This window comes from Oncorhynchus keta, unplaced genomic scaffold, assembly GCF_023373465.1.
Source record: "Oncorhynchus keta strain PuntledgeMale-10-30-2019 unplaced genomic scaffold, Oket_V2 Un_contig_12340_pilon_pilon, whole genome shotgun sequence".
Taxonomy (NCBI): Eukaryota; Metazoa; Chordata; class Actinopteri; order Salmoniformes; family Salmonidae; genus Oncorhynchus; species Oncorhynchus keta.
Genome location: NW_026277836.1, coordinates 17,641 through 42,597, shown reverse-complemented (window position 1 = coordinate 42,597; position 24,957 = coordinate 17,641). Strand labels below are relative to the sequence as shown.

The window sequence follows — 24,957 nt, the reverse complement described above, 5'->3', positions numbered from 1 at the left end:
GTGCCTTTTGGCAAACTCAAGCGGGCCGTCGTGCCTTTCTGAGGAGTGGCTTCCGTCTGGCCACTCTGCCATAAAGTCCTGATTGGTGGAGTGCTGCAGAGATGGTTGTCCTTCTGGAATCCCATCTCAACAGAGGAGTTCTAGAGCTCTGCCAGAGTGACCATCGGGTTCTTGGTCACCTCCCTGACCAACGCCCTTCTCCCCTGATTGCTCAGTTTGGCTGGGCGGCCAGCTCTAGGAAGAATCTTGGTGGTTCCAAACGTCTTCAATTTAAGAATGGAGGCCACTGTCTTCTTGGGGATCTTCAATGCTGCAGAAATATTTTGTTACCCTTCCCAAGATCTGTGCCTTGACACAATCCTGTCTCGAAGCTCTTCCGACAATTCCTTCGACCGCATGGTTTGGTTTTTGCTTTGACATGCACTGCCAACTGTGGGACCTTTATATAGACAGACGTGTGCTTTCCAAATCATGTCCAATCCACTGAAGTTGTAGAAACATCTCAAGGATGATTAATGAAAACCGGATGCACCTGAGCTCAATTTCGAGTCTCATAGCAAAGGCCTACTAATACTTATGTAAAATAAGGTATTTCCTTTTATTTCTAAAAACCTGTTTTCTCTTTGTCATAATGGGGTATTGTGTGTAAATTGCTGAGAAAAAAACAGAATTTAGTCCATTTTAGAGTAAGGCTCTAACGTAACAAAATGTGGGTTAAGTCAAGGTGTCTGAATACTTTCCGAATGCGCTGTACATAAGTGCACACATTTTTGATTCTGGCTAGTGGTCTAGCAAACTAGCATAAAACACCCTAAATATCCCTCCACGTTGGATTTGATAGGTACAAAACAGTTAACAATATTCCATGTACAAATGCTTTAAGTGCAACAATCTATCTTCCCGACGAATGTCTTACATTTTGGGTGCAGAAACCTACATTTAGTATAACCTAATGTTCCAAATCCCATGTAGCCTGGCTTTTTAACCTCTAGTGACTCCCCATCCCGGGTCCGGGAGCGTAATCGACTGACACTAATTAGCATAACGCAACGGACATAAATATTCCTATTCATGAAAATCACAAGTGAAATATATTGACACAGCTTAGCCTTTTGTTAATCACCCTGTCATAACCTAATGTTCCAAATCTCATGTAGCCTAGCTTTTTAACTGTAAAATAATTATGGATTGATTTTATTAGCACCCCAAATGTGGCACGTGGACTGATTTACATCTGACCTCCAGACCGGCTGCCCCCGTGCCCCACATGCTGTTTTTAATTTGTGTGAGTGCCCCCACCCTTTAAAGCAGCTCTCAGGACACACCCACAGCTAAAAATATATTTGGACCACACTCCTGAAAGCAAATGCAAATTGTGAACACGTGTACTTACACACATTCAAGGACTATTTGGACACTCACCCAGACTGTCTGCTCAGACCTGACTATTTGCGTTCACTGCCACCTCGATTCCCCACTCCAACCACCCATTCACCATCCAGTGATTACAGCAGGACTTGGGTGCTCTTTAGTTGGAGGGGGTTCCGCCACTCTGCGGAGTCTGCCAGCCATGGACTTCTGGGGTGATATTGTCAATTTGAAGACCACCACAGCAGCCAAAGCTCCATGTGTGGTATGTGTGTTCTGGTCTGTATTGGGAATAGGCATGTGCTTTTTTTCATAGCAGTGTGGTTTTTAATACGGATTAGTTTGAGAGTCTATTACTGTACCAGTGATGGAAGAGGTAGGAACCCAAATAACAAGCAAACTATCTCCAAAAGTTAAGCCCACTGAATTACTCTGAAACCATTTAGCCTTTTAGCTATTTCAGTAGAAGCAGCACTTGCTAAATAGGTAGTTCTCTAGAAGTTCCTTCCATATTGTTTAGCTAGCAGGCCCAGCAACCGTACCAGCTAAATCAATAACTCCTCACTTCATGAACGTATTGCTTTATGTTCTAATGCAGCACATTCAAGCTATAAAAACCATGAATGTAAAAGTGCCGTGGGGCAGACGTTCAGAGTGGTAGTCTAGGTAGTGGTGGTATTCTAGGTAGGCCCCTACTGACTGGATTGTTAGTGCTTTCCAGAACAGTAGCACTGACTGGACCACATGGCTTATTTCATCATCAGGAGGTAGCATATCTATTTAACCCTTTGTGTCTAATTATATTTACAAGGCACACCTTGGTTCTAGAAGAAAGCTTGGCAGCCATTTTTAAACTCTGAACTCTGCTGTAGTGCCCTGAAATAGTGCACCACGCCATGAAAATGACAGGTCGGTCAGTGGCATCTATCATATGTTACAGGAGGCTGATCTGCCTAGAAAGTTAGCAAAACGTTGTCAACTGCCACTTAGTTTAATATCTGTCTGTTGAGTTGGTCTCTAATAAATAGACCTAGAGTTTACTTCAATGAGTTCAATAAGTAGTAGACTAAACCTAATAAACCCAACAGGTTGGACTTGTCTTGGGTTCATAGCTGTTACAGAACAATTGTCCCTTGTTAGGAGGAGAATGCAGAGTGATGTAGAGACCAAGAGGGAATGCAAGCTGAAGAGCTGGATAACACAACTTGTAAAGTATAAGTGACTCAAATCTAAACACTCTGTCTGTGTTGTGTGGCTAAGACAGCCTGTCTTTGGACTCGGGCGTGCTGGCTTGTGCCCAACACAAATATTTACCTCTGCGCTTACCCCCGCAGGTGGTGTCCAGCCGCCTAGGCTTTATTCAGCAGGGACATCCCTCTGAGTCATTCCCCTTGGCTGTAGCGTTCAAAGGCCTTTCTCCTGTTTAGGCCAATACCGTAGGATACACTGTCTCTTATAATTAATCTAACCTCAGGCGTAAGAGAAACACCTGAAACTATATCCCCCTACATACTGGTCTTGTCAGGAGGTTCTCTTCTGCACTGTTCAACCAATCCAGTAAATATGGAGGAGTTAAGATGGTGTCACCTCGTTAATGTCCAAAAGCTGAAGTCTCGTCACAGGCTCTTTTTCCATTTCCCCTGAAAAGCAGTGGTAATGCATCTCCCATATCAACTGAACCATGACAGTTTGGAGTTGTTCTTGTACATGGTGTAGTTGTATGGAAAATGCGGGGTCTTTTCCATGACTGTTTAAGAGCCTATCAGAATATAGCTATGATTTCTTTGTTGGGTCCAGTCTTGAAGCAGATGAAGCTCTACTATTATACTATTGCCTGTGTGGTCTTATTGAGATGGCTGGATTAAGTAGTCCTATTGAATTTGACTGCTGTGTTAAAAGGTGTAACCTAATAGGAAGTGGAAGACCAAGAACAGGAAGTTAACTTCACACAGCTCCAACTGTCACCCAATGTGACCTGTATTACTCTCTTCCATTGTGTATCTCTGGTGCTGTGCTGCGTCGTCAATAGGAGTGACTACGTAGGCCCACTTTTTAAAGTACCTCATTATTTCCTTCCTACCCACTAGTGTCTAGGTTGTTGTACAATTCTTTCAATGCTTAAAGATGCATTATGAAGAAATCACTCCGCCATTTCCTGGTTGCTAAAATTGTAATAGTTTGCCTAATTTCAGTTTGTGATAAAACAAGCAAGTATAGAGAATCATTGTACCATCTAAACTGCTGTGAAATATATATTTTCCATAACCAGAAGTATTGTTTGCAGCTGGTTTGCAGCTGGTGTGCAAAACCGAAAGCAAAAGACGCAAAAATGACACTGAAGAACGGGAAGCATGGAGCACGTAGACAATATCTAATGCTTCTTAGACTAGACTTTTAGTGAGTGACAGATCTATAACTCACATTTCTATGTGAATTTTTGTCAGGTCTCTCAAACAGTTACATATTGCAGCTTTTAAAACGACTTGCTCTTTGGGAACTATGAAGATTTAGGCTATTGACTGAATAAATGTCCTTTCTCTCTGCATCTCCACCATGTGTACATTCTGTTCTCTTTGAAACAAAACAATCTGCCCAATGAATTTGTATTTCTCCTTGTCTCCAGGGGAACGATGATGAGGCGGTGGTGGACCTGGGGAAGACTAGCTCCTCCATTCACACCAACTTTGAGAAAGAGGAGCTAGAGAGTAAGTCTGATTTTAGTGTTTATATATACACACAAAGTATCACATGGGCCCGGATCCTACTCATGTTGACAGTATACATGGAGCAGTATCAAGGAGGCCCATGTGTAATGGCATTGTATGGCCATAGGACAGAGGGGATTCTACAAATGCATGCTCTCACACACACACACACACACACGTGTTTTTACTCATGCGCTGTAATATCGTGAGAAATTCAGTCACGTTTGTCTGGCTTGGTCTGGTGATTGAGGTATGCATTGCTTCCACCCACATTCCACTGAGCTCTGACTGCAGGGGAAAAGCCCTGGCACAATTTCCAAACTTTATAGGATCCACAATGGAATTCTTAACAATTTATCTTCCACACACACAAGCTGTAGCTGCATCCCCTCCCAAGAAACTGTGTTTGGGGAGACCAGGCTTTGTGAGGTGAACTTGAACAGTAATAACTTGTAACCCCTGGTTAATGAGGTAGAGGACCGTGTAACTTGGAACCCTGGTAACTTTGAACCCTGGTTAATGAGCTAGAGCACAGTGTAACCCTGGTTAATGAGGTAGAGAACAGTGTAACCCTGGTTAATGAGCTAGAGCACAGTGTAACCCTGGTTAATGAGGTAGAGAACAGTGTAACCCTGGTTAATGAGGTAGAGCACAGTGTAACCCTGGTTAATGAGGTAGAGCACAGTGTAACCCTGGTTAATGAGGTAGAGCACAGTGTAACCCTGGTTAATGAGGTAGAGCACAGTGTAACCCTGGTTAATGAGGTAGAGCACAGTGTAACCCTGGTTAATGAGCTAGAGCACAGTGTAACCCTGGTTAATGAGGTAGAGCACAGTGTAACCCTGGTTAATGAGGTAGAGCACAGTGTAACCCTGGTTAATGAGGTAGAGAACAGTGTAACTTGGAACCCTTGTTAATGAGCTAGAGCACCGTGTAACCTGGAATCCTGGTTAATGAGCTAGAGCACAGTGTAACCCTGGTTAATGAGGTAGAGCACAGTGTAACCCTGGTTAATGAGGTAGAGCACAGTGTAACCCTGGTTAATGAGGTAGAGCACAGTGTAACCCTGGTTAATGAGGTAGAGCACAGTGTAACCCTGGTTAATGAGGTAGAGCACAGTGTAACTCTCTGGTTAATGAGGTAGAGCACAGTGTAACTTGGAACCCTGGTTAATGAGGTAGAGAACAGTGTAACCCTGGTTAATGAGGTAGAGCACAGTGTAACCCTGGTTAATGAGGTAGAGCACAGTGTAACCCTGGCTAATGAGGTAGAGCACAGTGTAACTTGGAACCCTGGTTAATGAAGTAGAGAAGAGTGTGAGAATGTAATGTTAGCTGCCCCCCCCCACCCTGGTTCTAGCTCTAACAGCATTACTGAGGATTAGCCTGCAGCTCTAGCCTCCACTAATTTAATATAGCCTTCTCTTTCACTCCCCCCCCCTTCATTCTTTCTCTCACTCATTCTCTCTAGAACACTACCACTCATTCACATAATCACATGGTTGGTACAGGCAGACCCAACCTCCATGTTCCCCTTCCGCTTCTCTGTCCCTCCTCTCTCCTAACCTCCATACTTCTCTAAAGTAATATTTACTTGTGTTTTGTTATACATCATGATCAATGTTCCCCTTAAGCTGTGTGTGGGTGCTCCACTCCCCAGGACTGCCTTGCAGAAGAAATACCAGCCCGCGCAGAGACTCGCGAGATTGAACGTCACTCTGCTAGTTTCCCTGTTAGTTTACACCAACATTTCCCTCTACTGTAGGAATTGTGACCAAATCGACATTTTTAAATGCAACATAATGAAATAAACCTAACTACAGTGCCTTGCGAAAGTATTCGGCCCCCTTGAACTTTGCGACCTTTTGCCACATTTCAGGCTTCAAACATAAAAATATAAAACTGTATTTTTTTTGTGAAGAATCAACAAGTGGGACACAATCATGAAGTGGAACGACATTTATTTGATATTTCAAACTTTTTAAACAAATCAAAAACTGAAAAATTGGGCGTGCAAAATTATTCAGCCCCCTTATGTTAATATTTTGTAGCGCCACCTTTTGCTGCGATTACAGCTGGGGGTATGTCTCTATCAGTTTTGCACATCGAGAGACTGACATTTTTTCCCATTCCTCCTTGCAAAATAGCTCGAGCTCAGTGAGGTTGGATGGAGAGCATTTGTGAACAGCAGTTTTCAGTTCTTTCCACAGATTCTCGATTGGATTCAGTTCTGGACTTTGACTTGGCCATTCTAACACCTGGATATGTTTATTTTTGAACCATTCCATTGTAGATTTTGCTTTATGTTTTGGATCATTGTCTTGTTGGAAGACAAATCTCCTTCCCAGTCTCAGGTCTTTTGCAGACTCCATCAGGTTTTCTTCCAGAATGGTCCTGTATTTGGCTCCATCCGTCTTCCCATCAATTTTAACCATCTTCCCTGTCCCTGCTGAAGAAAAGCAGGCCCAAACCATGATGCTGCCACCACCATGTTTGACAGTGGGGATGGTGTGTTCAGGGTGATGAGCTGTGTTGCTTTTACGCCAAACATAACGTTTTGCATTGTTGCCAAAAAGTTCAATTTTGGTTTCATCTGACCAGAGCACCTTCTTCCACATGTTTGGTGTGTCTCCCAGGTGGCTTGTGGCAAACTTTAAACAACACTTTTTATGGATATCTTTAAGAAATGGCTTTCTTCTTGCCACTCTTCCATAAAGGCCAGATTTGTGCAATATACGACTGATTGTTATCCTATGGACAGAGTCTCCCACCTCAGCTGTAGATCTCTGCAGTTCATCCAGAGTGATCATGGGCCTCTTGGCTGCATCTCTGATCAGTCTTCTCCTTGTATGAGCTGAAAGTTTAGAGGGACGGCCAGGTCTTGGTAGATTTGCAGTGGTCTGATACTCCTTCCATTTAAATATTATCGCTTGCACAGTGCTCCTTGGGATGTTTAAAGCTTGGGATATCTTTTTGTATCCAAATCCGGCTTTAAACTTCTTCACAACAGTATCTCGGACCTGCCTGGTGTGTCCCTTGTTCTTCATGATGCTCTCTGCGCTTTTAACGGACCTCTGAGACTATCACAGTGCAGGTGCATTTATACGGAGACTTGATTACACACAGGTGGATTGTAGTTATCATTAGTCATTTAGGTCAACATTGGATCATTCAGAGATCCTCACTGAACTTCTGGGGAGAGTTTGCTGCACTGAATGTAAAGGGGCTGAATAATTTTGCACGCCCAATTTTTCAGTTTTTGATTTGTTAAAAAAGTTTGAAATATCCAATAAATGTCGTTCCACTTCATGATTGTGTCCCACTTGTTGATTCTTCACAAATAAATACAGTTTTATATATTTATGTTTGAAGCCTGAAATGTGGCAAAAGGTCGCAAAGTTCAAGGGGGCCGAATACTTTCGCAAGGCACTGTATGCAAGACCGTCTGAGATTGTTCAAAGATCAAAGCGAAGAACCGCATGTAGCCACGTGTGCACATTTGTTAATGTCCTTTGCTAATTAGTGCATTATTAGCCCAGTTATAGCAATTTCTGCTCAGTGATAAGTGATTGCTTCCTACAAGAGCACAAAACATATACACTTATAGCCATCTTTGAAAAGCCAGTCAGGTAAAGAGCTTTTTTATATCTTAAAGGGGCAGTGAAGTATTTTGAGAAGGGCTTGAATAAGCAATGTAGTCAATAGGCAGATGGTAGCATACATTTTTTTTGTCTGACTCTCTGTGATAGTGGTATGCAAATAATGATTTGTAAAGTGGTTTCCTCATCACAAAGCACAATAAAACATTTTCGGTCACCACCTCGTCTGAAGGACAAGTTGCTAAACAGGTTAATTTCCAGCGCTGCACAAGTCTCACGGAATGTAGGCTGACATAGAACACCACACAGTGGCTGCTACTGTAGGCTGTAGGTGGCTGCTACTGTAGGCTGTATTGTAGAACACCACACAGTGGCTGCTACTGTAGGCTGTAGGCTGTGACTATAGAGACACCACACAGTGGCTGCTACTGTAGGCTGACATAGAACACCACACTGTGACTATCATAGAACACCACACAGTGGCTGCTACTGTAGGCTGACATAGAACACCACACTGTGACTATCATAGAACACCACACAGTGGCTGCTACTGTAGGCTGTCATAGAACACCACACAGTGGCTGCTGAGGCTGTATTGTAGAACACCACACTGTGACTATCATAGAACACCACACAGTGGCTGCTACTGTAGGCTGTATTGTAGAACACCACACAGTGGCTGCTACTGTAGGCTGACATAGAACACCACACAGTGGCTGCTACTGTAGGCTGACATAGAACACCACACTGTGACTATCATAGAACACCACACAGTGGCTGCTACTGTAGGCTGTAGGCTGTGTGACTATCATAGAACACCACACAGTGGCTGCTGCTTCTGTAGGCTGACATGAGAACACCACACTGGCTGCTACTGTACTGTATTGTAGAACACCACACAGTGGCTGCTACTGTAGGCTGTATTGAGAACACCACACAGTGGCTGCTACTATGTATTGTAGAACACCACACAGTGGCTGCTACTGTAGGCTGTATTGTAGAACACCACACAGTGGCTGCTACTGTAGGCTGTCATAGAACACCACACAGTGGCTGCTACTGTAGGCTGACATAGAACACCACACTGTGACTATCATAGAACACCACACAGTGGCTGCTACTGTAGGCTGACATAGAACACCACACTGTGACTATCATAGAACACCACACAGTGGCTGCTACTGTAGGCTGACATAGAACACCACACAGTGGCTGCTAATGTTGGCTGACATAGAACATAGTCCTATGTACTCTGTCACACAAATCTAAAACCTTTGATAAAGGACCAGACATGGTTTATGAGAAGGACATTTATTTATTGATGATAATGTTGGGCAGCGATGTTTTTTTTGTTGGTCGATCATCCGTGAATGAGAAGTAACAAGAGTTTTTAGTTTGGCGCATCGGGAATTGGTTTTTGTTTTCTCCAGATTTTTTACTTTTTTTAAAATATAGGTTCTTTCTGGTCATACATTTTGGTGATGCCAAGTTCTAGATACGATGTGATATTGTTTACTAATTAAAAGGTGAAGGTAGATGGTCAAATGTGTATGATTGCCTTGTATGTCCTCGTTTTGAAGGGTTCTGTTCATAGTTGATGAATGGTACGGGTGGCGCGGTAGGAGCTTAAACCCGGGGGACGTACATTTTTATATACTGATAGTATTTATGCTATGAAGCGGTGTTTCCCAGCCCGGGTCCTCCGGACCCCCAACAGTAAACGTTGTTGTAACCCTAGACAAACTCCTCATTCAGCTCTTTGAGGGCTTGATGATTAGTTGACTAGTTGAATCAAGTGTGTTTGTCCGGTGTTATAATAAAAAAGTGTACTGTTGGGGGTAGTGGAGGACCGGGGTTGGTCAACACTGCTCTAAAGCATGGGTTTATCATAGTTACTGAGGTGTGCTGGTATAACTACATGTTTATTATCTGAACGTGTATGTATGTATGGTACTGTATTTAATGTGCTCTGAATGTCAATTGACCAGATACGTGTAAAGGTTTCCGTTTAGTTGCATCATGGGTATTCTGATAAAGGCTGTATCACAACTGGCCGTGATTGGGAGTCCCATAGGGTGGTGCACAATTGTCCCAGCATCGTCCAGGTTTGGCCAGGGTAGTGTTCTTGCCTAGTTAAATAAAGGTTCCACATAAGAAGCCTGTCCTCTCATTGTTTGTGGGACAGGACAGGGGACAGGTCAGCATGCTGCTGGGTTTTGTTTGAAGAGCTCTATTTGATCCAGTTTATTATTTTCTAAATACTTGTACATTTCGTTGGTTGTTATTATCTTCACTTGCAAATAGAAAGTGTCACTCTGGGCAAGAAATAATGTTCTGCCTTGTTGCCTCCTCACTGTAAAATCCTACCGCCGGGTCTCACAGCCACTCTGGTAGGACTACATTATGATCGATTGGCCACGGTAGCCTACTTGGCCACGGTTAAAACTAACTTAAAGCGGGTACAGCCTCTGTGTTCACAGTAAATTCAAAACGTTCACGTTTGTGCTCAGCATAACTGAAATTTCCTCAGTGGCGGAAATAATTTGAGGCAGGGAACATTGATCATGAGCCTGCCTACGAGCCTAGTCTAACAAGTCAGACGATTGTTTCTGAAATGTGATAGACTGGAAATAGTGAGTTTTGGTCTCTAACTACTGGTTGTCTATAGTGGGAGGTAACAGGTGGGAGGTAACGTCAAACTGTATTGGTCACGTGCTACGTAGACCAGGTTTAGACTAACAGTGAAATGTTTAATTACAGGCCCTTCCTAACCACACAGAGAAAATAATAATAGAAAAGTAAAATACGTAATAATAAATCCACAATGAGTAACGATAACTTGTTTATATTCAAGAGGCAGCAGTTGTGAGTAGATATGCACGGGTACGGGGTAGGCCTACATAGTAATTGATGTGCACTGTGTCTCAGTGGAGACATTGGCAGCCTGCAGGAGACCTGACCCCAGCCAGCGGCAGTGTTATGGAGACAATTGTTTATCTACTGGCTGTGTGTGTGGCCCAGGGACTCCTCCTACTGCGCAGAACATTACAGCTGACAACCCAGAGGTGCTAATGGAAACCACAGAGGAAAACCTCTGAATGTTATTTATTCATAGGAACGCCCAGATATACAATACAGATAAAGGCCCAGAGATACAATAAAGATGTTAGCTGGAAGCCTGGAACAATAACGATTTTAGTTATATTATTAGGGCTGTTGTGTGTCTCTGTCATCCATGTAAATGGAAGGAACTAAGTACTTTTAGACAGGAAACCCTGCAGGGGTATCAGCTGAGTATCACAGACCTTTTTCAGCTGATCCAGAGAGGAACTGGGGGGGAATTAGGTCATGTTTCTCTCTATGCTATGCTTCCTATGCTAGGCTCACAGCTCACCTTTAAGCGTGGTACCCACAGCATGGGACACTTCTGAGGTCACAACTGAAGTATTCAGAGATTTATTACTGCTAAAAACTCCCACTGGCTCATAATAGGAAAAGCATTGGAAGACGCAGGCCCCCACTCACAAATACTATGTTTTTAGTGTGATTTAAAAAAATACAAAAATAAATGTGAAATCTATACTTTCCCCCTCATTGAGCTTAGTGGGCTATGACATATTACATGTATGTGACAGGGGCGTGATGAAGACCCACCATGCTGTAGTCCTCACCTCCCTCCTGGTCCATTTATCTGCTCTGTCCAGACTGACGTCAGTAGTATGCCATCCAGAACGGTTTAACGGTCCCAGCTCTCAAAAGATAAAGTGTGTTTATAAGCACAAAGAGCAGGCTACATGTCCTTCTCCTTTTTGAGCCTTCTCTCCTTTCCCCATGTCCTGACAACGAGCAGTGAGTAGAGAGCAGCGGGTCTTGGGCAGTGACGTCCTTTCTATCCATTCTTAGCTGCTGCCAGAACGGCACGGAACTCGTCCATTCATTTAACGCTTCTGGTATGGCCACTTGACACGTCAGAAATTGAGAGGAGGATAAGAGGAAGGGTTACCATTGTGTGTGACGTACGTAAACAACAGACAGGAAGACGTGTGTAGGGGGGGGCACAGTCTGTGATGGTAACTCCAGGGTGGCTGCAGTGTATGAAAACAACTGCATTTTTCTCATGCCATTTTGGGCCTGTAAAGAAAGTGGATCTAAAGATTGTAAAATGCTGAAATCAGACCATATGTATTACCAAGAACCGTATTGACAATTCAGATTTTTAAATGCACAGTGTATATATCCAGCCCAACTGCAGATAAGACTATTATACATGGTATACCGTGATTGACCAGGCCTCTCTCGACCCTGTTCCCAGGTCACAGAGCGGTCTATGTGGGTGTCCATGTTCCTCTGGGCAGAGAGACCAAACGGAGGCACCACCGCAGCCACCGCGGCCACAGACACCACCGCAAGAGGAGAGACCGCTCGGACCATGAAGATGGACGAGAGTCTCCTTCCTATGGTAGCTAAGACCAGTTCACTCTCCCACCTCAACATCTGCTTCATTCACTGTCCTCAGATCAGCTCTATTGCCATATCTCCATTCTCCAGCCCTGTTTCCTATACCAAACCATTTACTGTCCTTTTTCTACTAATATTCCCCTTGGTTGTACTACATTACCCATCTTCCACCTGTACCCCCTCTGTTTCAGACACCCCGTCCCAGCGTGTCCAGTTCATCCTGGGGACAGAGGATGATGATGAAGAGCACATGCCCCACGACCTGTTCACTGAGCTGGATGAGCTGTTCTTCCGGGACGGACACGTCTACGAGTGGAGGGAGACAGCCAGGCATGACGCACACCCTTCCTCACTACTCCTAGTGGATGTTTCCTCATCCAACCACATCAACAGCTCCTTTCATCTGTGTGTGTGTGTGTGTGTAGGTGGTTAAAGTTTGAGGAAGACGTGGAGGATGGAGGGAGCGTTGGAGTAAGCCCTACGTAGCCACGCTGTCTCTCCACAGCCTCTTCGAGCTCCGCAGCTGCATCCTCAACGGCACTGTCATGTTGGACATGAGCTAACACCATTGAGGAGATCGCAGGTGAGTGTGTATGTATGTCTCTGCAGACATTTCACTGTGTGTGTGAGTCTGAAAGTTGAATGTGTTGAATAAAGCATGTAACTGTTGAGTAAAGCATGCAGTCTACCCTGTACCCCATAGACATGGTGATAGACAGCATGGTGGCGTCAGCTCAGCTGGAGGAGGAGTTGAGGCAGAAGGTAAGGAGGCCATGTTGAAGAGACACCACCACCAGAACGAGAAGAAGCTCAGCAACCGCATCCCTCTGGTGCGCTCCTTCGCTGACATCGGCAAGAAACAATCTGACCCACACCTGCTTGAGAGAAACGGTGAGGGCCCTCGCTGCACCTCTCCTTTTTCCTCTTCTGCTCTTCATCCCCTCATTTCAGCTCTTCTACAAAATAATGGTTTATTTACACCCTTTTTTGTTGTGTTTTGACAGATTGAATGAATGTACTATGCACATGTTGTTTTATGAAGTGGGTTGGGTCATTCAAAGAGGTGTCAATTGGCTGAGGTAACTGAGTGACAAGACGATGAGCAAGATCTGATTGGTGCATGAGCCTTTTACTGGCATGTGATTTTCCCATCATGACTGTTCTTGAACACTGCAGTGATAAGTCTGAGAGTTTGTTTTGTGTGCTGGATTGTGTTTTCTCCTGGAAAGATGTTTTTGTGATAAGGATTTTGTGTTGAAATGTTGTAATAGGCTAATAGTTAACTTAAAACCAAAGTAAATCTGTGCACATGCCATCATGTAGCAATTAAATCACAGTTGAAGATTATTGGTCAGCTTCCCCTTGCTTGTGATTGGTCCGTTTGAGTGACCTATAGTATATCCTTATTAAAGTGTGATGTAACCGCGGCATTTATTGTGTTTTTGTAACATTGTTGCAAAAGGTTGCTAAACAGTGTTTTTGTGTGTGTTCTGAACATGTTCGCTGCTGTTTGTGGACAGCATTATGACAGATGTTAATTGATCTTGACTTAATCTCCTGGTTTACTGTGGCTCCATGTACGTTGTGCAAATGTTCCCTGTGACGTTTTGGGATGTACTGAATATGCCCCTGCTCTTTGTCTTTGACTTCCACTAACAAGACACTTCCAAGGCCTGGGCTTTGCAGCATGAAGAGCATTGTTCCCAACACACATTTAGTATTCTTACCCTTCCTGATGTATTTTTCCTCTCCCTCTTTCCTTTTTCCATCCTGTCTTCTCTGCTTTCCCAACTACCCTTGTCCCCTCCCATAGGAAGTCTATCCACCTCCCGCCCCTCCCTCCTCAAGGGAGTCCAGGGGGTCTCAGTTCCTCAGTCGCTTCCTGCTCAACGCCAGCACCCCCTCCTCCCCCCTTAGCACCCCCCAGAACACCCATCCCTTAGCCAGATGCAGATCCCCCACCCCTCCCTGCCTGTCCCCCACTCCTACTCTGATTGACCCAGACCCACCCCTGAGGGTAGGACCTGGTCCCCCTACTATCCCCAGTGTGGAGGTCCATGCTTCCCCCAGATGGGGAGGAACTGAAGCTCCCTGGTCCCCCTAGTCAAGGACCACCCCTCCCTGGAGACTGAGACCCACCCCTCCCTGCCTGTCCCCCACTCCTACTCTGACTGACCCAGACCCACCCCTCTGACTGACCCAGCCCACCCCTCCTCCCCCCCACCTCCAGCCAGGTTAAATATCCATGCAATGGGAGGAACTGAGCATCAAGAAACCCCCCCGTCCAGCTCCTCCCCCCACCTTTAAATATCTTCACCTTTCACATAATCTGACCTCTCTCAGTCCTTAACATTGTATGTGTCTGTCTGTGTGCTTTATGACTTGTGAAGCACTTAAAGAGTACATTTCATCAACATAAACCAGATGTTTTAGACTTAGTGAAACATGTCAATTCTGGTCTTCATTTCCACAGTTGGTTGCGAAAGGGCTATATTTTGTTATTTTGATTTACTATTAATCTCATTCCCCCCCAGCGGTTACATCACACCTTGAGAAGGTTCCTCTACATCTCAAGCGAGCAGTTGGGTATGAAATGCACTCCCTTCTGGATGTGCTTGGTGGTACCACCTGGTGGATTACTATAAAAACAGGTGACCGCACGCCTTATTTGGCAACGGTCTTGGTAAGTGGAGTGCCAATATATATTTTGCATGACACTTCCTTGACCAGACTACTGGCGTTACACAAAATTCTAAAGGCAGGAAGGCACATTTCCGCACATGACCAAATTCAACGTTTTTGCTTACCGTTTCATGCATCTTTAACGAAGAAAAAAAAACATGGAGGCTATGAGGATTATACATTTATTTGTAGCTACATCCATCGTTACAAGAAATAGATGACAATGGCTCATAGTTCAATGGTTTTGAGTTCTAATCCCACATGGGGCAGAGATGTGTACAGTTGAAGTTGGAAGTTTACATACACTTAGGTTGGAGTCATTAAAACTAGTATTTCAACCAGTCCACACATTTCTTAACAAACTATAGTTTTGGAAAGTCTGTTAGGACATCTACTTTTTGCATGACACAAGTAATTTTTCCAACAATTGTTTAAACACAGATTATTTCACTTATAATTCACTGTACCACAATTCCAGTGGGTCAGAAGTTTACATGCACTAAGTTGACTGTGCCTTTAAACAGACTGGGAAATTCCAGAAAATTATGTCATGGCTTTAGAAGCATATGATGGGTTAATTGACATAATTTGAGTCAATTGGAGGTGTACCTGTGGATGTATTTCAAGGCCTACCTTCAAACTCAGTGCCTCTTTGCTTGACATCATGGGAAAATCAAAGAAATCAGCCAAGAAGACTTCCACAAGTCTGGTTCATCCTTGGGGGCAATTTCTAAATGCCTGAAGGTACCACTTTCATCTGTACAAACACTAGTATGCAAGTATAAACACCATGGGACCACACAGCCATCATACTGCTCGGGAAGGAAGGGAAGTTCTGTCTCCTAGAGATGAACATACTTTGGTGCTAAAAGTGCAAATCAATCCCATAACAACAGCAAAGGACCTTGTGAAGATGCTGTAGGAAACAGGTACAAAAGTATCTATATCCACAGTAAAAACGAGTCCAAATCGACATAACCTGAGAGGCCGCTCAGCAAGGAAGGAGGGAGAAGCCACTGCTCCAAAACCGCCATAGAAAAACCAGACTACGGTTTGCAACAGCACATAGGGACAAAGATTGAACTTTTTGGAGAAATGTCCTCTGGTCTGATGAAACAAAAATAGACTGTTAATGACCATTTATGTTTGGAGGAAAGGGGGAGGCTTGCAAGCCGACGAACACCATCACAACAGTGAAGCACAGGGGTGGCAGCATCATGTTGTGGGGGTGCTTTGCTGCAGGAGGGACTGGTGCACTTCACGAAATAGATGGCATCATGAGGGAGGAAAATTATGTGGATATATTGAAGCAACATCTCAAGACATCAGTCAGGAAGTGAAATCTTGTTTGCAAATGGGTCTTCCAAATGGACAATGACCACAAGCATACTTCCAAAGTTTTGGCAAAATGGCTTAAAGACAACAAAATCAAGGTATTGGAGTGGCCATCACAAAGCCCTGACCTCAATCCTATAGAAGATGTGTGGGCAGAACTGAAAAAGCGTGTGCGAGCAAGGAGGCCTACAAACCTGCTCAGTTACACCAGCTCTGTCAGGAGGAATGAGCCAAAATTCACCCAACTTATTGTGGGAAGCTTGTGGAAGGCTACCCAAAACGTTTGACCCAAGTTAAAGGCAATGCTACCAAATACTAATTGAGTGTATGTAAACTTCTGACATACTGGGAATGTGATGAAAGAAATAAAAGCTGAAATAAATCCTTCTCTCTACTATTATTCTGACATTTCACATTCTTAAAATAAAGTGACGATCCTAACTGACCTAAGACGGGACATTTTTACTTGGATTAAATGTCAGGAGTTGTGAAATTGAGTTTAAATGTATTTGGCTTAGGTGTATGTGAAACATCCGACTTATGGATGGATGGATAGATAAACATTTTTATTTACAATATTCATCATGTGCCCACACACTTGTAATTCTGAAAAGTGAAAACATGCCTGTGAGAGGGGTGGCCCTGGTAGTAGTTGTAGGTTTTTATACAGTACCCAAGACTATTGAGTTAATTTGACCAAGAGCTACAGCATGAATACTGCAATGTGGGTTGGATTGAAATGAGCCCCTAATCTTCATTATCAAGGGGATGACTCACTTTTTTCTCTAACACAATACTGCAATAAATGTTAGTCCACATTTCATTTTTTTGCACCACATTGGGGATTTTAATTTACACTGGCAGTAGATGTCAGGAACCCATCACCTTTCCACTGAGAGTTAACTGTCCAGAGCCATATTTGCTTGAGAAGCACATAAGTTTATTATCAGCACGTGCCAGTGGACTTCTGAGAATGCTTTAGTGTTGGGATCAGGTACTACTATGTTTACCCACCCACAAAAATGTATATTTATGAGCAATTTCCCCGCTACCCACAACTTCTCACCTGAAAATGTGAGCAGTTTGGGCAAAGGCTGGAGTTGAGAGTTACCCTTATACGAAGTTTGGTAACTGTTTACATCAGGTGTGTGCCTGATTACGATAACATAGGGCCAACTTCATGTAAACTTTACATGAAGTTGGCCCTATGTTATCGTAATCAGGCACTATTACCCCCGTTACCACTGTCTAATAAATGATATCAGGGTTTAATGTGAGGCGTGCTCAGGTTTCACCCCCATATGCACACAGACGCTGCACAGTATTACACAGAGTGAGTTCCATAGCAAGTCCTAGTTTCAATTGGCAAGGTTCTTAGACCGTGAGATGATGGGTCAAAATATGTTTTTACAGCAAGAGGCTGAGGCCATGCCGTGTGTGTAAATACCAACACGTGAGTGTGTTCTGTTTTTCCCAGCTTTAAATGTGCTGTCTTATTGGACCATGTGGTGTATCTTGGCTGACTGGTTCAGTAAGAAGCAGGGGATTGATAGGCAGGGCCCCATTGGTGCACATTCCACCACTAATCTCCCTCTGAAACCTTTCTGTCCAACTCCAGCCTCCGTAGGGTCGGTCCTGTAAACACAGAGGATGTCTATGGGTGTCTATTGACCCCCCACTGTTTAGTTATTTCTACCATCTCTGATTACTTTGTTGTGATACGTGGAGTTTCTCACCCAGCATGTACAGAGCAGCTGCATGTCTGAACAAACTCTCAAACTCACGGAGTCACACATGCATAGCCCCCCGCTCTCCTTCTCAGACACATATAATTGTGTACGTCTACAAATTGTACCAATTCCCCATTCATATCGGCCATACACACAGTTCATTTTTTACTGTTCAATTGACCACTGGTTTCTTCTACCCCCTTCCACCCCTTGGGCAGGCCTCCTGGCATCCCCCAGTCAGCTCCTGGGAACCTGGAGAACAGTAAACCGAGTGAGAGCCGCATCAACGGAGGAAGCAGAGAGAACAGCACTGTGGACTTCAGCAAGGTAACGTCTCTCCTCCCACTGCTGAGCAGTGTGTAGACCCACGGTCACGAGGACAGACAAGTAGAGCTTTGCTACCCGACCCGGGCCCGACATTATACATTGGGTCAGGGCGAGTAGGGCCTTTTTTATCAATATCTAGGGAACATGCAGGGCTTGTGTATCACTAAATTGATCACAAACATTTTGAAGCTGAGCCATTTGCTCATGCTCTCCTGCGCAATAGTCATATCTGACAACGATCATAACATGGTGTCAGAAGTGCTTCAACCTCGTCAAATATAAAACAGGAGAGATTATTTCACAGAAAATAATGGTCCTTGAGTTTTGTTAGTGACAAAGTAGTTAACTGCTCTGTCATGTCTCGTCATTGAGCAGAGCAGCCCTAGCAGGGCCGTTGCTATGGATACTCGCTCAGAGCCGCCATGAGTAGAGTGCATGCAGAGCGAGCTGCGCGCAGGGTGAGACTGACAGAGCAGCTAATGGATTTACTAATGGAGGAAGTTATTTTTGGTTTCGGTCAGGGACGGGGCTTTAATTTGGTTGAAGCAATCGGGCCTGGGTAGGACCTGAACATCACAGCATAGGTAGGGCTCGGGCTTAAAATTCATGCCCATGCAGGGCTCTACAGAGAACTCAATATGGCAGCCGCTAGCTTCAAAGCCTCTGATTGGCCAATACATAGCATCAGAAATCCAGGGTTTATACAGTGCATTCAATAATATTTCAGATCCCTTTTTTTCCCCACATTTTGTTACGTTACAACCTTATTCTACAATTTATTTATGTTTATCCCTCAATCTACACACAATACCCCATAATGACAAAGCAAAAACAGGTTTTTAGAAATAAAATAATAACTGAAATCACATTTTATTTAAGTATTCAGACCCTTTACTCTGTACTTTGTTAAAGCACTTTTGGCATTGATTATAGCCTCAAGTCTTCTTGGGTATGACACTGCATATCCTCTCAAGCTCTATTTTCAGGTCTCTCCAGAGATGTTAGATCGGGTTCAACTCTGGGCTCTGGCTGAGCCACTCAAGGACATTCAGAGACTTGTCCCGAAGCCACTCCTGCATTGTCTTGGCTGTGTGCTTAGGTCATTGTCCTGTTGGAAGGTGAACCGTCACCCCAGTTCAAGGTCCAGAGCGCTTTGGAGCAGGTTTTCATCAAAGATCTCTTTCCTTCGATCCTGACTAGTCACCCAGTCCCTGCTGCTGAAAAACATCCCCACGGCATGATGCTGCCACTCATGCTTCACCGTAGGGGATGGTTCCAGGTTTCTTCCAGACGTGACACTTGGCATTCAGGCCAAAGAGTTCAATCTTGGTTTCATCAGACCAGAGAATCTTGTTTCTCTTTGTCCTTTAGTTGTCTTTTGGCAAACTCCAAGCAGACTGTGATGCCTTTCATGAGGTGGAAGATAAAGGCCTGATTGGTGGAGTGCTGCAGACATGGGAGAACCTTCCAGAAGGACAACCATCTCCACAGAGGAACTCTGGAGCTCTGTCAGAGTGACCATCTGGTTCTTGGTCACCTCCTTGACCAAGGCCCTGTTCCCCCCTGATTGCTCAGTTTTGGCCGGACAGCCAGCTCTAGGAAGAGTCTTGGTTCCAAACTCCTTCCATTTAAGAACGATGGAGGCCACTGTGTTCTTGGACCTTCAATGCTGCAGAAATTATTTGGTAAACTTCCCAAGATCTGTGTCTCAACACAATCCTGTCTCGGAGCTCTATAGACAATTTCTTCCACCTCATGGCTTGGTTTTTGCTCTGACATGCACTGCCAACTGTGAGACCTTCTATAGACAGGTGTCTGCCTTTCCAAATCATGTCCAATCAATTGAATTTACCACAGGTGGACTCCAAGTTGTAGAAACATTTCAAAGATTAATTTCTAAAAACATGTTTTCGCTTGGTCATTATGGGGTATTGTGTGTAGATTGAGGTAAATAATGAATTGAACGTGACAAGTGGAAAAGTCAAAGGGTCAGATATACAATGCATTCGGAAAGTATTCAATCTCATTTGAAGTAACACATGCTGGATACTGAACAAAGTGACTGGTTTCTGCTCCTTGGGGGACTGATGGGTATGAGAACAGTGTATTAAGAGGATGATATTATAATAAGAGGTGACATCATGGATCCAGATTGGACCCTAGCTGAGTGATCTGCGCTTATGGTGTGATCTGAATTAAGTTGTGCCCCTGTTTGTCCTACTCTCAGCATGCTTGCCACTGTAGTTGTGGTTCCTGGGGCGGGGTGCCAGGAGGCCTGCAGTAAGTCTTCTCTCCTGTCAATCACTGGCCCCGGCCCATCAGTGCTGTTGTGTTGATCCATGAGACTGTGTTCCGTGACGTGACTGTACATAACATGTTACCTGCCAGTGCCGTGTGTGTGACCGTAGTGCTGTGACTGTGTTGGTCTGTCTGTAGTGGTCCGACCGTGGTTCAGAGAATCTGATGTTTTCATTATCTTTTTTGTGCAGCAGTACGGCTGTCGGCAGCACAGCAACCACACATATTCTATGTGATTTATTATTTATTAGGTGTCCTGTTTGAGGTCATCGCTTCTGACGGAAGCATCCATAGTACAGTGTAAGTGGGTAGTGTCCATGGTGTAGTGGGTAGGGTCCACGGTGTAGGGGTAGTGGGTAGGGTCCACGGGGTAGTGGGTAGTGTCCATGGTGTAGGGTGTAGTGGGTAGTGTCCATGGGGTAGTGGGTAGGGTTAGTGGGTAGTGTCCATGGGGTAGTGGGTAGTGTCCGCGGTGTAGGGGTAGTGGGTAGTGTCCGCGGTGTAGGGGTAGTGGGTAGTGTCCATGGGGTAGTGGGTAGGGTCCATGGTGTAGGGGTAGTGGGTAGGGTCCATGGGGTAGTGGGTAGTGTCCACGATGTTGGGGTAGTGGGTAGTGTCCACGATGTGTGGGTAGTGTCCACGATGTAGGGGTAGTGGGTAGGGGTAGTGGGTAGGGTCCACGGGGTAGTGGGTAGGGTCCACGGGGTAGTGGGTAGGGTCCACGGGGTAGTAGGTAGGGTCCACGGGGTAGGTCCGGGTGTAGGGTAGTGGGTCCACGGGTAGGGGTAGTGGGTAGGGTCCACGGTGGGGTAGTGGGTAGGGTCCATGGTGTAGGGGTCCACGGTGTGGGTAGGGTCCACGTAGTGGGTAGTGTCCACGGGGTAGTGGGTAGGGTAGTGGGGTAGTGGTCCCACGGGTAGTGGGTAGCGGCGGTGTAGGGGTAGTGGGTAGTGTCCGCGGTGTAGGGGTAGTGGGTAGGGTCCACGGTGTGTGGGTAGTGGGTAGGGTCCACGGTGTGTGGGTAGTGGGTAGGGTCCACGGTGTGTGGGTAGGGTCCACGGTGTAGGGGTAGTGGGTAGTCCACGGTGTAGGGGTAGTGGGTAGTGTCCACGGTGTGTGGGTAGTGGGTAGTGTCCACGGTGTAGGGGTAGCGGGTAGCGTCCGCGGGGTAGTGGGTAGTGTCCACGGTGTAGGGGTAGCGGGTAGCGTCCGTGGGGTAGGGTCCGCGGTGTAGGGGTAGGGTCCACAGTGTAGACGTCGTGGGTAGGGTCCATAATGTAGGCGATAAGGTACCCCGTCTCCTTGCCTGGTACATGTGATTAATGGTGTACACGCCCTGGTTCTTTTGGGGGGGGTAGTTCAACCCTCAAACTACCCATCTATACACACATTCTCAGTAACTGACCATGTTACCAAAACACACCTTATATTTTCCACAGTTTATAACAGTTGAGAATTTTGTAGAAATTTGGCAAACACATAATGTAGGGTTGGTACGGCCTTAAATCTTGGAAGTCTTTTTAAAAAATAAAAAAACATTTACAACGTTTTCCAGTCCTGGAAAAGTTTAGAAAATTGTAAAATCTGAAAAGAATACTTTTTCCCGTGTATTTTATTTGGGCACATATTCTTTACCAATCACATCAAAATCAACTTCAGTGCATCTGTGTGTCCATCACCTGCATGTATACCAGTGGGCCATTGCTCAAGGAGAGGCCTATAAAATATGAACAGAGAACAGAGTAGGTAGCCAATTCAAATCTTGTATCCTGGCTAGTTCTCTCTCTCCCTCTAGTTAACTGTTCAGTGTTTCCTCTATGCCTTCCCCCTATATGATCTTTGATATATTGAATGAGCTAATTATTGGACAAAGCCAGAGCAACATTTCCACCACGTATGTTTTACATCCAGGGAGGTCAACCATTCTTCAGGAGAGCTAATGAGTGTAGGCTTGTATTCCATGTATTTATTTTAGTCCTCTAACAAAACATTTTAGAAATGAGTTGCTCAACCGGACCTTGATAAACTGACTGCAACGTGTTTGAACAGGGCTGTATCAAAAGCATGCACACCCATCAGCTCTCCAGACTGAGGGTTGACCACATGTGTTTATACAGTTGCCTAACAGGGATTCTACTTTGTGGGGGGTTAAGTGTCTTTCACAACGACAGGAGATGGTAGACTACATGGGATCAGCCTCCAGCCTCCAAGTGTTGATACCACATTTCTGCCCAAAAATATATACTTCTATTTAAACACCACCAGTTGTTGTCATGGGAATTTAGTTTAAAGTCCTGAAATTCAATCTGTCTAAATGTCTGTGAACCCTGCATGGCCAATACAATTCAACTTCAGGAACATCCAAGCATGTATACTTCCTGCTTAACCCTGTGACCTTCAACCTCACAGGTGGACATGAACTTCATGAAGAAGATCCCTCCTGGGGCGGAGGCGTCCAACGTGCTGGTGGGAGAGGTGGAATTCCTGGAGCGACCAATCATAGCATTCATCAGGCTGTCCCCCGCCGTGCTGCTCACTGGTCTCACTGAGGTGCCCGTACCCACCAGGTAAGTGTGTACACACACTTATCTGAATCGCATGACAGGCATTTAGTTATTTTGACTGTGAAGGAGTTATTGCAATAGACAACCATTTTTGAAAAACATTGTGTGTTGAGGGGGACGTGCGGTGGTGTGTGCTTGGATGGACTCTGATTCTATCCTGCTCTCCTATTGGTCAGGTTCCTGTTCCTGCTGCTGGGTCCGTTTGGAAAGGGTCCTCAGTACCACGAGATCGGCCGCTCCATCGCCACGCTGATGACAGACGAGGTGAGGAGCACTACAACACAGCTCTGGATTGGTCCAATTTCAACCTTGGCCAATCACCAATTGGTCCCATGCTGTGGCGTCAGAAGCAGCGACATGTCGTTTGAGAGACTGCTGTTGTCGTCCTGTGCCAGGTCTTCCATGATGTAGCGTACAAGGCCAAAGACCGGAACGATCTGCTGTCGGGGATAGATGAGTTTCTGGACCAGGTGACCGTCCTACCCCCAGGAGAGTGGGACCCTACGATACGAATCGAGCCCCCCAAGAGTGTCCCATCTCAGGTGAGGGATCTGGACCAAGATGTTGGTTGGCTGCTATTGAACGTGTGAGATGCTGATGGGTAATATTGTAAGAGAACTGCTGTGGACACGTTGTGTACAGTACGGATGGTTAGAATGTTGAGGGCTGTGCAGTAACCTGGCCTGTGGGGGGCTTTTCTCTCTACACAGGACAAGAGGAAGATGCCCTCATTGCCCAATGGCTCTGCCCATAATGAGTCCTTCAAGGAAGACCAGCACCAAGCAGGACCAGAGCTACAGAGGACAGGGAGGTGGGTCTCTCTCACACAAACACACACAATGGGTTTTCTTTAAGTCCCTTTTGATGAAAAGGAGCTGCCAGACTGAGTGGTCACCTTGGCAGCTCATTATAAAAGCATTATAAACATGAAGAGAGCTGTTCACTAGAGGTCTGGAAAGTCTTTCATGAGTCTGATGTAGAAGCTAAAGAGGTCTACTGCAGCCTTTCATCTAACAGCACTTCACCAGTACCTCACAACCCCCCACACACCGTCTACACACCGGTACCCCACACACACCGGTACCCCACACACACCGGTACCCCACACACACCGGTACCCCACACACACCGTCTACACACCGGTACCCCACACACACCGGTACCCCACACACACCGGTACCCCACACACACCCCACTACACACCGGTACCCCATACACACCGGTACCCCACACACACCGGTACCCCACACACACCGTCTACACACACCGGTACCCCACACACACCGGTACCCCACACACCGTCTACACACCGGTACCCCACACACCGTCTACACACCGGTACCCCACACACACCGGTACCCCACACACCGGTACCCCACACACACCGGTACCCCACACACACCGTCTACACACCGGTACCCCACACACACCGTCTACACACCGGTACCCCACACACACCGTCTACACACCGGTACCCCACACACACACCGTCTACACACCGGTACCCCACACACACACACAGTCTACACACCATTCACTCTCCAATAATACTGAAACCACACCATAGTGTATTTCTAGTTCATGAAAAAGACCAAATATATACTAATTTCTTTTTTATTTTACTAACTTGTCTTCAATTGTAGGTTATTTCATGGGAACTACTAAGTATAGTTGTATATTATTGAGCAGCAGTTACTGTGTAATGTTGAGTAATGACATTCTGCTCAGTGAAGAAGTTAGTTAATAACTATGGCATTAAGGGCGACATCACTTTAAAGAGTCTATGCAGGCTTTAGACATGCTGTTCTTGACCCCTCTCTGAAACATGACCTGAAGTGGCCTGTACAGGATGTGTGTCTGTGACAATTATTTATGTCCCCTCAGCTGGCACG

The 24,957-nt window shown here is 45.3% G+C and overlaps 1 pseudogene; it reads left to right on the top strand.

Annotated features, from left to right (window-relative positions):
- The first annotated feature begins 1,416 nt into the window (after positions 1–1,416).
- Positions 1,417–24,957, top strand: part of LOC127917842 (sodium bicarbonate cotransporter 3-like) — a 34,493-nt pseudogene continuing 10,952 nt past the window's right edge.